This window comes from Rhinolophus sinicus, chromosome 17 (genome assembly GCF_057876585.1).
Source record: "Rhinolophus sinicus isolate RSI-liver-muscle chromosome 17, RSI-T2T, whole genome shotgun sequence".
Taxonomy (NCBI): Eukaryota; Metazoa; Chordata; class Mammalia; order Chiroptera; family Rhinolophidae; genus Rhinolophus; species Rhinolophus sinicus.
Genome location: NC_142517.1, coordinates 99,742,047 through 99,750,445, shown reverse-complemented (window position 1 = coordinate 99,750,445; position 8,399 = coordinate 99,742,047).

The window sequence follows — 8,399 nt, the reverse complement described above, 5'->3', positions numbered from 1 at the left end:
ACTGGTGCCTTGGCAGAGGTGCTGGATGTCAGAGGCAATGGCTGCACACATGCCAATGGAGAGATGGAAAAGGAAAATGGGCATTCCCCAGGCAGCCAGAGAACGGGGTTCCTAGGTACACAGAGGGCCGTTCTGAGACTCTCCAGAAGTAATTTATTCATCTATTCAATGTGACTGGATACCTACCATTTAGGTAGTAAACAAAGTAGACAAAATCCCAGACATCATGGAGCTTATGTTCCAATGGGAGAGACTGGAAAAAAACACAACAAAACAATTTAACAAATACATAAATAATTTCAAATAGTGGTACATGCTATAAGAAAGTAAACATATATATACACGTACACAGTATTATACTATTTACAATACAATTTTAGATAGTGTATAAGGTGAGAGACTTTGCGTTTCTTCAGTTATGATTCAGAGTAAAATTACATGATTCTAATTCTCATTTTATTTGTAGGTTATTGAAGCGGGGAGAACTTTAAGACCATCTGTGATGTCACCACAACACCCACAGACTCACAAGGCTTGGCTGTGAAGGATGACAGGTCCTCAGTTCATGAGGAGAAGGAAGTAGGCTGAGACTGAGAATGGGACAGGGGACTAATGTGTTGTCACCAAAGAGGGGATACAGGAGCTATCACCGCAGTGGCTAAAGGAACATTTGAAATCTTATCCCAGTCCAGGCAGGCACCAGTGTCCAAAGGTTCCCCCAGGGGGATAACACCAGGAATTTTTGGTCACAGGTGTTCTCCATGGCAAGTGGTGGAAGGTCTTAGTTCTAAGAGGGTCCATTCTGGAAGGAGGAAGATCTTCAGTGTCAATGGCAGGTGTCCACAGAAGAGTCCTGGCGTGTGAGCAAGGACTGGGAAGGGTTTTAGTGACCCATTCATTCAATGCATATTTAGTAAGATTCTACTATGTGACAGGCTCTGCGCTACATATTAGGAATACAGTGATACACTCTCAAAGACCCTTTCCTTATGAAAGGGTCTAGGTCTTAACCCAGAGAACTGTCCTAGCTCAAAATGTCCAGTCCTAGCTAAGAACTATAGCAGAAACTACCAACCAGGTCGTGTGGTAGAGACTGGTCAGATATCCTGGGTGGTATCTGCAGTTTCATGGGGCCACAGAGAAATGCTGAGAACTCCATCAGGTAAGAGGATTGAGGTAGAAGGTGAGGATGGAGGCCTAACAGCATCCGAATTGGTTTTTATTAACTCAGAGCAAGAATGGAGGTGTAGTCTGCAGAGAGCCTGAAAGACAAGCTCTTCATGGCTGAACAGGGTTGGGGACAGCCAGTGTCCTCCCAGAGTCCCCTGAATATTAAAGCAGCTCAGCCACCACACCATGCAGCCAGCAGCCAGTGAAATGAAACCACAGACACTCACCCATTTTGCTCTAGCTTCTTCCCATATTCTCACTATCAGCCTCTTCTACCCCCAAATCCATCATAGGAATGTCCTTTAGACTTAATGACCAAGTTCTACTTCTTCCCTTTGACCCCTGGCTCCTTGTTGGATTTAGCTTGTACTTATTCTCGGACTCTTCAGGCTTTTGACCACTTGGGGTAAAATTCCTACCCTGAATATTCTTGACTCTGGGCCCCTCTGGTCTGCATCCTGGTCAAACCCACATCAGCAACCTTTAAGAGAGGCCTGATTATTTTGTCATGAACCCATGGCTCCAGGGCCAAGCCTGTTGCTATGGCAACATGGATGATCTATCAGGCACCCGCTGTCACTCTGCTTTGGGACTATGAAGGCTCAGCGAGGGGAACATCAGCCTCCGGAGGGAGATAACAACCCTAGTGGGCCAATTACCAGAGGAGAGGGCAAAATGCCTCCCTCACTCGCCCTAGCAGGCCCTGTGGCCCGCAAGCCCTCCCTCTCCCTAGGGCCATTTCTATTCCTGCCCTTGGGGAGATTTGGAAGGAATCCAGAGAAATTGCCAGGTTTCATTATGCAGCTTTGAACCTGCATCTTGATTTTCTAGAGAAGCCAAAAGGATGACATTTCTCTTTTCTTGTCTAACTGGAGATGTGGGAAGGTTATGGCCCCACTCGTGCAGCCTGGTGATCTCTGAGATTACATCCATCGTGCTTCTCATTTCTGTTTGCATTGGTCAAGGTCCAAAGTGTAGCCTCTACCTCCACTCCCACGTGGTCATTTGATCCGCTGCTCATGAAGTCATTTTCATGAAGTTTTGTGCACCCTTCTGCCTCAGCCATCCACCCCTCCTCTCCTCCTTGATTCATTTCCACCCTGGCCCTTGAATCTTTTCTCCATAACCAGCAGTTGCCTTACCTGTACAGTTTCTTCTATAGCACTCCCTTCCTCCTGTCTCCTACCTTGCTGAAGCTGACCTCTTCCCCAAGGGCACTAATTCTCCTGCAGCCCTCTCATGTGGCAACTATGTTCTCCTATCCCTTGTATTTCAGAACAAGGTGGGTTGATATCTCTATGTGAAATATAATTAATTACAAATAATAGAAAGGCCAACGAGCAGAGCACTGACTTAAAGAAGTAGGGTAGGGTGCATCTTCATATAATCAGAAATGGCTGCTGGCATTGTTCTGGTGGCCAGTCAAAAGAAGGGCTCATATCTCTGTGACTATCTTTGCTTTTTCCTCATAGTTATAACCTCCTGGTTGCAATATGGCCACTGCAGCCCAGCCATCATGCCTGAATTCCAGGCAAGAGGGAGTGTTGCCTGCATCAGGAAAGCAAAAACATTCTCAAATTCCCTAGTAAAGTTAAGCTGTATCTCTTGGCTAGATGTGTGCCAAATGGCTGCTTCTTAATGCAAGAGAATCTAGGTAGATAGGTGTATTTAGCTGGCATGTTGAACCCCAGAACAAAACCAGAATTTTGTTAGTAAGAAGGAAAAGAGACAGCGGTATCAGGCAGAGAACAAGCAGCGTCTGCCACGGGGTCTCCCTTACGCCCCCACAGTATATTCCACTGTTTTATTTAAGACCCTGCTTCTTTGCGCTCCTGCCATTTAGATATTCTGCTTTACCCCCTGTGTTGTTGTCATCTACTAGGGGTCCTCTCTTTCACTATATATATTGACAATGGGCAAAAAGCTTACCACTCTTTAGGAAAAATCAGTTGCTTGTGCAGTACATCCAAGCCTTGATCAGTCTGGATGACACTCAGGTGGGTGGCCTGTCCCACACCATGGCCACTCAGGCGCTCACCAGTGATTCCTTCGTCTCCAGTGATTTCTCTCTCCACTCCAGCCATCCACTCCCACAGACACTCTCTGGATATTGTCACCACCTATAATGCTACTCCTCCTAAATGACTGATTCAAGCACTCCTCTGCTTGACTGTGACCTCCCCTTCTTCCAGGGCGAGGAGTACCAAAAAGAGGATCGTTGGCACCTCGGCACTGCCTGTCCTCTGCTCTCTCCTCATCCATGAACCTTTTCCTTTCTACCCAGCATGGATTTCATGAGCAGTATTTCTCTACTCCCTTCTTTGCCCTACATTTCTCTATTCCCATTTCTACTCTCGTAGACCCCCTTACCCCTCTGTTGCCTCCATTTGTCTAAGGTCTATACCTAGGTGGACCCAACAATCTGTTTCTCTGTGCCTGCATCCACGCAGCTGAGCATTACCTAATGAGGCAGACTGATTCCACTACAAGTTCAACGTCATTAACTTCAAACAGGTCCTCACACTCACAGAACACTTACTACAGTTCTGTTTCTCATTCTCCCGTTTTCCACAGTGACTGTGGAAACCTTTCTCCTTTCCTCAAGACTCCAATCTCCCTTCTTTTCTTCTCTGAACAGAGGACCTCCTCATACTATGTTAGAGAAAAAATAAGAGCTCTCACGTAGGGACACAACCTCATGAGTACTTCTGCGCTTATGCTGCGGCTTCTTCCTTCCTGTTCTAATAGCAGAGCTGACTTACCTCCCATCTAAGGAGAATTCCCTCCTGCCTTCTAGGAACATTACACTATCTACTCTTTCTTTTTTCCTACATGTATATTAAATCTTTTCCTCTTACTTGAATCTTTCCCATTTTATTTATACATTTCACACTTCTCTCATTAAAAAAAATAACAACTACCATCCACTTCCAGTTATGACCTGATCTCTCTTCTCACCTCCACAGAACAAATTCTGTAGAGAGCTATCTATATTTTCTGTCTTGATTCTGTATATCGCATCCTCAATCCACACCATTCTGCCTTCCCAGTCTTACCATAAGCTTTTGCTGGAATTGTGGATTACTCTCATACTAAAGCCAGTGTTTCAGTATTTCTCTTACTTGGCCATTCCCTACTTTCTTGAAACACTGTCTTCTATTTACATGATTCAGCTTTCTCCTGGCTGTCTTCCTACCTCTCTAGCTGTTTCTTTTCTATCTCCTTTGCAAACTCATTCATCTGTACTTGGCCAGTAAATCATGGAGATCCTCAAAGCTTGTTTCAATAATCTTTCCTCCTTCACTTTATACCTCTTCCTAAGTGCTCAGGAATCTCAAGAGTATATCTTCAGTCCAGATGTCTCTGAGCTCCAGACCAATAACATGTAATTTTCAACTTAACTTATATTCTTGTATGAAATACTTGACTTTATAAAATAAAAGTTAACTGTATTAATTATCTATTGCTGTGTACCAAAGCACAACTTAGCACTTAAAACAACAAACATTTATTGTCTCATAGTTTCTGTGGATCAGGAATGCAGGCATGGCTTAGCAAGATCTTCTGGCTCAGAGTCTCTCAGGAGGCTGCAAACAAGATGTTGGCCGGAGCTGCGGTCATCTCGGTTAAATGGGGGAGGACCCACCTTGAAGCCCATTCAGGTGGCTGTCATTGGGTCTCAGGTCTGCATAGGCTGTTGCTCAGGGATGTCCATTCCTTACCACGGGACCTCTTCCTAGGGCTACTTGTAGCTTGGTGGCTTGCTTCCAGAGTGAGGATTCAGAGAGATGGGGAAGGGGTGGGTGAGAGGAAGATGGAAGTCACCGTCTCTTTGTAAGTGACATCTCATCACTTTTGCTTTATTTTACTCAATAGAAATAAAACACTAGGTCCAAATTCACACAAGGGGAAGGGATTACATAAGGATGTGAATACTAGGAATGAGGAGTCACTGGGAGTCATTTTAGAGGATGCCTACCACGTGACCTCACATTCATTCTTACGTCCAAAATGAAACTCTTTCTCTACCTACCCACCAGCCCAGAAATGTGGCTCCCCTCCAGGTTCCTCTTTCTCAGTGACTACCACCACCATCATTCCTGCCCTGCTGCCCAGAAACGTAGGAGTCGTTCTGGACTATCTCTTCAACCTTACCCCCATATCTGATCACAGCTAAATTCTGTCAGTTTATTTCTCATATATCACGCAAATCTGCTCGCTTTATCTCCACCACTACCACTGTCAGCCTAATAGAACCTCCATCATTTCCTTCTCGGACTTACGATAATTACCTACTAACTGGTCCTCCCCCATCCACTCTGACCACTTCTCCTCCAAGATATGTTCTACGTTGCAGACAGAGTGATCTCTTCACCATATAAACCTCATTGTGACACTCTTCTGCTTAAAATCATTAAATGGTTTCCCATCTCCTATTGAATAAAGACAAAACTCCTCAATAGCTTATCCTGTTCTACATGCTCTGGTCCCCCTCTCCCTCCTAGCCTCACTTCACACCTGGCTTCTCTTTACTCTCCTCTCCAGGTACTCTGGTTTCTTTTGGTCTGAATGGCCACAGGCTGTTTGCACATGCTGTTGCTGCTTAGAACATTCTTCCCTCCTTTTTGCCTAGCTAATTCCTGTTCAGTTTTTAGATCTCAGCCCAAGCATTGCTTCCATGAGAAATCCCCTTTCTAGAACCTCAGAGACTCATGTCCTTCTCCTTGAGGCCCTTATCAGAGTTGCACTTTTATACTAGTGTGTGTGATCACTTCATTGTCTGTCTCTTCTATAGTCTAAAGTGCCATCAACGGAGGGTCATTGCTGTTGTAACCCCAGCATTTAAACTACCTGGTGCATAGTAGATGCTCAAACGTGTGTGAAGCAAATGGAGTTTCTTGACCACAACTCTCCCCAAGGAGATGCAGGTCTACTGGCCTGGCCTGGTGGGGAGCATTGGGCCAGTATGTGATTAGATTCCACCTGCTTGCCCAGAATACTGGACTGCTTTGGACTCCAGATCCAGATCCAGGAAGGTCTCACCACAGATTTAAGGGGTGAACTGCCCCAGACCACACATCTCAATAGCCCAGCCTACTTAATTGACATTTGTATCCAATGAGAGTGAAAGCATCACGGGCTATGAGGGCACACCTTCTTCCTTACTGGACCTGGCTGGGCGTGGTTTGTTCTGAATGGGCTATTGAGGCTTATTGGGGAAGAGGGCACCTACTTTCTTCTTTCATCATTAGGAAGGAGCAATTATGGGTCTACTGTGGCTCATCTGACTACTTTTTTATTTGCCTGGAAATGCTACGCTGCTGGAAATGGAGGATGCTGGCTTAGTTCTTCAGTCCTGTCCCCAGCTCCTTATAAGAACTCAGGCTCTGCCCGGACGACGATGGTCTCACTCTGGTACAGATATGGGAATGCTTCTTACTCCTGCTCTTCTCCACCTTTTGTTTTACCCCAGAGTGAGTCAGAACTTTCCAAGGCTCCACCTCTGGGGCACCTACAATCTTGTTTAAGTACAAGAGGCAGTGGAGTTGCAAATGACTGCTTGGTCACACTGGTTTAAGCAGTTCCACATTCGTGTATGCCCCCGCCGTGCTGCCATTGCTCAGGGATGGACTCTAAAGAAGAGGAGGTCAAAAGCTCCCTTGATGACGGCTCCATGGACTCCCCACATGTAGCCCATATCAGCTCCATCCCTGCAGCACATTGTGAGAGAACCTTGATTTGTAGGCTGAGGAGTTTAAACTTTATATTCAAAGTAGCAGTGATTTAGCAAAGAGTTTTCTATATGAAATGAGGAGTTTTGAAAATTTTATCTGATAACCTTGTGCATTAGATTTCAAAAAGAGAAGTAACTGGGGCAGGGAGACAAGGTGAGATATAAAGATAATCCCAAGTAAGAAAAGTTGCAGGGCTGGACTAGAGCTGTAGCTGAGAGATTATTGAGGACTGGATGAATCTGAGAGGCTTGGGTCAGAAAGATTCAATAGGCCTTAAGTGTGGATAGAGATATAAAATGATTCTATACTGGAAATTTGGGAGATGTCTGTCCTCTATTTGCTCTGGCAGGCGTATGCACTAAGAGTACCCCAATTCCCTCGTCTCCCACATTTACCATAACCACTTCCCATTCACCTGGGCTGACAGCTCCCACCTCCTCCATGCTCCCTAGGAGACACGCTTCTCCATCTTCATTTGTAACTGTCTCTGAGACATAATTTTTATATTCGCTCCGCAGCTCCACATACCACAACTGTAGCCAAGAGCTGTTCTCCCTTTTCTCCTGAGTCCTGGAACTCCATCCACCTGGTTCTATCCTGCTTACAGGATACAAGGGTCAACTGGGGGTGCAGTGACAAGCAAGGAAGACATTAAGTTCAAGTTGGGGCATCTTGGGTTTGAGGAGACAGAGGAGTTCCCTTTGAGGGGCAGTAAATAGAGGCTGGAGAGGCTGTGAGCAGCCTGGACTGGAACAGAAGGGGGGAGCAGAGACTGGCTGGGTCAGGCTAGAGCAGAGAGGGAGAAGTGCTGACGGTCAAGTTAATTACACTGGGGGCAGCAGAAGGAGAGGCCTGAGCCAGTGCCTGTATCTAGTCATTTGTGGTCAATTCTAGAGTCAAGTCCCGGGTTTCCTGTGTGAAGACTTAGCAGGAATTCTGCTTCTGTTTTCAAAATTTCATCCTCTTGCTGACCATTTTGCCCAATTGACAGCATCTCTGCCAGAGGGTGAGCAGAAGAAATGAAGGAAGATGAAAATCAAATTGGTAAATTTTATTATTTGTTAACAGCTCTGGGAAAAGCACAGTGGTGGAATGTTGGGCAATGGTGTAACAGTACTAATAAAAAAAAATGCTATTATATACAGGGTTCATGTAATTGATTTGTGCACTACTATTTCCCAAATGCTACTGAGACCAAAGAGTTGGCAGCATTTATTTTTTATTGCTTAAAATTTAAGCTTTAGATTTAGCAAACAACAGATATACCAAAGCATCTTTGATATGTCCAGTAGATGGGAGTAAAAAGTTTATTCTTATGTAAAATTTGATTCTGTTACATTTAGTTTATCATTTCACTCTGTCAACATATTTTGTATAATATTCAGATTATGCCATCCAGTATATTTTCCATGCTTTCTTGCTCTGTGTGACTGTAGCAGGTATATCAAAAAGTATAAGAGGATTCCCTAGAACAGGGAAAAGAAATAATCCTCT